This window comes from Sorex araneus, chromosome 5, assembly GCF_027595985.1.
Source record: "Sorex araneus isolate mSorAra2 chromosome 5, mSorAra2.pri, whole genome shotgun sequence".
Lineage (NCBI taxonomy): Eukaryota > Metazoa > Chordata > Mammalia > Eulipotyphla > Soricidae > Sorex > Sorex araneus.
Window position 1 is genome coordinate 24,894,560 of NC_073306.1, and position 5,632 is coordinate 24,900,191.

At 46.1% G+C, this 5,632-nt stretch overlaps 1 pseudogene; it reads left to right on the plus strand.

Annotated features, from left to right (window-relative positions):
* The first annotated feature begins 1,229 nt into the window (after positions 1 to 1,229).
* LOC101538090 (MICOS complex subunit MIC19-like) lies at positions 1,230 to 1,895 on the plus strand (annotated as a pseudogene).
* The last annotated feature ends 3,737 nt before the right edge of the window (positions 1,896 to 5,632 follow it).

The window sequence follows — 5,632 nt, forward strand, 5'->3', positions numbered from 1 at the left end:
GCCCTTCCTCATTAGAAGTTAAAACTTCTGCTTAACTGAAATAGAAAAATAAAAGAGTTCATTTAGGGGACTGCCAGTTTATGGGGGGAGCCTGGATGGCCATTTGAGATCTAAAGTATGTCCCAGGTGATAATCCCTTTTATTTCTCAAGTCAACAGTCATCGACTATTCTGTGATAGACTTTTGCTCTTACTGGACTGAACCACAGTCCCTCTCACGATGTGTCAAGATGTGGTGTTCCCCTCCATGGGTTCCTCCATCCCCAGCTCCACAGTGCAGCTGTCAGAGAGCTGGCACACAGGGAGAATGGGGCATTGGGGGGCAACATCCTTCCTTTTCCTTCTAAACCAAAGCCATCACCTCATCTGGCCTGTCTGATCTCTGAATGTCACTCACACCATATCCTCCTGTCCTAACCACCATGGTGGTTACTTCATTTTCAATCCAGCACCCACACTGTCATCCTCTGCTCAAGACTCTTCCATGCCTTCTTTCTGTTCCCAGAAGAAAGGACAGGGGCCTTTGTGTGACCTTTGTGTGACCTCCACCTGCACTCAATCCCATGCCCTAATTTCATCTCACACAGTTCTTGGTTTATTTAAAAATTGTATTTATTATCTTTATTAAAACTATATTTTAATATAAGTATATAATATAAAATTGTATTTATTATATTTATTGAAATGAGGCCCCCATAGCCATGCCACTGGATTCTGTGCCAGGCTGTTTTCATTCGGGGCATCCAGAGGGGGGGGGCGGGTGAGAACCCTCCCTGCCCCAAGGGACCCAGCCCTGGCAGTCGACCTCCACTACCTAACTGCCACCATGCTCCAGGCCACTTTCCAGACTGTGCAGCCGCAACACATTATAAGAAAATTCCTACCCATTTTCCATGATTATCACACCATATTTGATATGCCAAAAACAGTAATGATAGGTCTCATTCCCCTGACCCTGAAAGAGCCTCCAATTGTTGGGAAAGACGAGTAAGGAGAGGCTGCTAAAATCTCGGGGCTGGGAGGAATAGAGACATTACTGGTGCTTGTTCAAGTAAATTGATGGACAATGGGATGACAGCAATACAGTGATACAGTGATTTATTATTTTAAATTCAAATGTACTTTTGGGTGAGAGTCTGGGTATGTCTGCTTATGTGTACACACATGTGCGTGGGGCCAGCAGTGCTCTGGGGTCCATGCTAAATCTCTGTGGGAACAGAAGTGGGAGCCATGGGTGCAACCTCCAGCACCTGCTGGGTCACCTTCCAGTTGGATGAGAATGAAAACATTTGAGAACATCACTGTGGTGAAGGGCATCTGGCTTCTGGAAAATGTCATCCATCTTATGAAGGAAACCTCCCTTAGTTAGAAGGCTTCTCACTCTATCCGTCCGTCTGGTGCCTCAGTTTCTGATAGAGTTGAAAAGAAGGAAATCTGAGGAACTGGCATGGAGAAAACCAAGAGAGAACTTGCAATCCAGAAATGAATAAAGCAAAGCAAAGTATGGATCAGCTAACCAGAGTTACTCTTTGAGAGAGAATATCAAGGGAGGAGGAACGCTAGAGGGCAAAAACCCTGGCTAAGCAGCTGGAAGAGAAGGATCAAATGGCTTAAGAAGCAGGATGCATTCTCCAAAGAGCAGCTGGCTAGACTGGAGGAAAGGAATGCAGAGTTCTACAAGGTCACCACTGAGCAGTATCAGAAGGCTGCCGAAGTGGTGGAGGGAAAGTTCAAGCAGTTTGAGTCTCATCCCTTTATACTGATCTGCAGGCCCAGATTCTCCAGTGTTACTTCCAGAACTCCCAGCAGACCCCCAACTGCTCTGCTCTGCCCAGTCAGTACATGTTCTGTGTCAATCATGCCAAACAGCATGGCCTAATTGAAAAGAGAGGATAAAATCAACTGTTGGACGAAGTCAAACTCTTGCATCATTGATTCCAGTGGTGGAAGCTCTTTTTGGCCCCTGATGACAAAGTGACTCTTTAAACAGGAGACCGTTCAAGAGAAGTGCTGAAGAGTAGAATCAGAAGCATAGAAAAATTTAACTTGCATAATCTCGCAGCCAAGACTTAGACCAGGGATCAGCCACCAACTGGGAGGGGAAACACTTTCCTTGGATCCAGAAGCAAGGACATGCCACAGTGAGTCCCACTGAGTGACCCCCCATTTCTGACTATGGAAAGGGTAGGCAGCTCCCACCCCCCACCTTTTCTAATTTCTCCTCAACTCTCTCCTCTGTGATATCTCCTCACCTGATGATCTTTCCACTATGTAATCTGTAGGTGTGCAAAGTGGTGGATTTGGGGGGCAAATCATTGAATTGGGAGAGGAGAAAGTGAAAAACCTCATTATAAGGGCAACTACTCAGGGCTTAGTTTGTCTGGATGTGGCATGTGAATTTCTTCTCTCCCTTAATTAGGTAAGAACTATTCTATTTCAACTTGTTATGGTGAATCACATAAGAAGATCCCCAAAAGTGAGAAAGATCACCTATTTTAATGGAGTAATGTTTATACTTACAAGTGAAATATTGCGATTAAAAAAATCAACCTAAAGTCCACCTTGGCTTAGGCTAGAGACACAATAGTCTCTCTAATATGAATACTGACCTCTTACTAAATATATTTGCAAGAAAAAAAGTACTTTTATTTTTGAATATGGGAGCTTTCAGTCAAGCGAACATTTATTGGAGGAAGAAACTATTTCAGTTGCACAGAATATTGAGAGTTTGGATTTTAAGTACTTTTCCAAGAACTATTTACTGGTTTGTTTTTAGACCAAGCCTTACCTGGCCATTCCAGTTGAGCTATTTTAAGCCTCCCTAGCTTTGCTGGGTACTCCTCTTCTTGAAAGTCACCCTCCCTGCCAGCAATCACTTCTGCTTGACTATCACCTTCCCCGGGTGAACATTCTTGAGTTTCTATTAGTTTAACAAACCCCATTTGTTGATTCTAGAAGTCTTGGAGAGGGAAGAGACCATCTAAGGTCATACAACTGAGACATGACACAGGATAGCTCTGCTGTCACTGCCACACAGAGCACTTTAGACCGGGGGATCAGATGCTAGAAATTTTTCTTCTCACTGTGGAGGCTGCATGTCCAAGCCTCAAGTGTTGGCAAGGTTGATTTCTTTTCTGGGCTTGGAGATGGTAACCTTCTGGCTGGTCCCTTCCAGGGCTTTGTGCACACACACTTCGCTCTCCCTCATTTTTTTTGGTGGGGGCTGGGGGAGGGGCTGACACCTGGCAATGCTCAGGGGTTACTCCTGGCTCTGCACTCAGGAATCAGTTCTGGCAGTGCTCAGGGGACCATTTGCAATGCCAGGGATTGAATTTTACCTGCTGTGCTATCTCTCCAGCCTCCATCCTTGACCCTATAGAGGACACCAGCTTTATTGGTTTAGGGAGCCAGTCTTCTGACCTCATTTAACTTTCATTATTTCCTTAAAGGAACACTGGGAACTAGAGTTTACTAATATATGGAATTTGGATGGACACCTTTCCTTCTCTAACGTTTTTCTTGCTGGAGATGGAATAGGCACAGACAGAAGATGGTTCACGGGCCACGGATGCTCTGTGATTTGTGGAGCCAGTGGGTGGGAGTAGGGGTGGGGGTGAGAAGGGGCTTGGAGAGGCAGAGCAGGAGAGGCAGAAGTTCGGAACTCTAGGGAATGAGAGGGAGGGTTTTAGAGCCCAGCACAGGCTGAAGGAGGCGGAGCTGGTGCAGTGAGTGGACTTGCAGGCTGGGCGGTGGGTGGAGGGCACAGAGGTCAGTCTGCTTTAATGCTTGGAGGGGGCTCAGAGCATGACTTCTTGCCGGGGCTTGACCACACACGTCCTGGACTCCAATCTGCTATTTCTCAACTCATGGTCAAGATGGAGTTAGAGCATGAGAGGTGCTTAGAGTATAGAATTTAAGGAGGACCCTCCTTCCAGGCCTCATTAACCTTCTTCCCAGTGGCCCCTCTCCTCTCTAACTTTCTGGCACAGAGCCTGGGTTTGTTCCTGACCACACACAGACATTACAGCTGTTGTCCTGCCAGGGAAACCCAGGCCCCCAAACCACCATCCCCTCCTTCCTTACCACCTCAGAACAAGCCCTTCACAGCTACCTCCTTAGCTCATGTGTTCCCCACACCCACTTTCCACCACTGGGGTGTCTGGCACAGAGCTAAGGTGGAGTTTCTGGGGAGGGTAAGGGCAAGAATCTTTCTCTTCACTCTGCTCTGCAGTCTCGGGTTGCCAGGACTTAGTGCTGGTGCTCTGAGTTCAGTCTTATTTTCTGCTCTGTGACCTAGGGTGTCTCTAGCCCTCTCTGGTCTTTGAAGCAGGTAAAACAATATTTATTTTCCTACCTTCTAAGTTACACTGAGAGGTCCACATGAAAAATTTTTTTAAACACTAAACACTAAACAAGATTGTAAAGCAAAAATAGAGATACTCATGTATCATGAAGATCCTATATTCCATGGCTACTAGCAGGTTAGTCCAGTTGAGAGACAGTTGAGAGAGATAGTTGAGAGACAGTCCAGTTGAGAGCCAGGTGCCAGGGATGATTAAGAGCTTGTTTGACAGCAAATCAGTGGTTTGGAAGACAGTGGATTTGTGTCCTCCAGGCAAACACCTTGTCTGCATCATGACAAGAAGTGGTGTTCACAGAGCAAGGGACTCAGGGAGCTCAATTTTAGAAAGGCGGGGCTGCAGGAATTTCCTCCTGCACTGGTTTCCCAAGGCACACTCCATCTTACGTTATCTTATCTGTAATTGTAGCTGAAGTCTTAGGGGAAGGACAAGACGAGCACAACTGTCCCTGCTCAGAAGAGTTGCTGGTAATTCATCTCTTTAATTTCTTTTGGGCCAGTTTCAATAATTGCATGTGCTTCTGGGTACAGTGTGTATGTATGTGTGTGTGTGTGTGTGTGTGTGTGTGTGTGTGTGTGTGTGTGTAACCTGTGATGTATGTACCACTGGTCACTGTCATCCCGTTGCTCATGGATTTGTTTGAGCGGGCACCAGTAACGTCTCTCATTGAGAGACTTATTGTTATTGTTTTTGGCATATCCAATATGCACGGGTAGCTTGCAGGCTCTGCCGCGCAGGCTTGATACTCTCAGTAGCTTGCCAGGCTCTCCGAGAGGGGCGGAGGAATCGAACTCGGGCTGCCACATGAAAGGCGAATGCTCAACCGCTGTGCTATCGCTCCAGCCAGGAGGTAAAGCAGCTTGATTAGCAGGCCAGTCCAAACCTTAGCAATCCTGCTCTGAATCTGTGCTTTTGTTGTCTTGTTAGCAATGGGGCCAAACCCCATAGATTTGTAGATTGTTCCACCTACAAAAATCCAGGCCTTCACACCTAGAAGCATGGGCTCAACCCCTCAGACCCATCTCAGGTCCTAGATCTGTATTCCTCATCATAATACCTCTCCCGCCCTCTTTTGTCTTCTGGGCCTTTTTACTAATGTTGACTAAAAAGAACCAGTCATTTCCTAAAGAGCAGGCACTTTATGTTTGGTTATGTGATTTTCTGAGGTGATAAAAATTACTCACCAATTTTTCAGATAAGAAAACTGAAATTTAAAAAAGGATGTGCAGCTAGAAGTGGTGTTAGGATTCAGCCTGGAAGTGCATGTTCTAA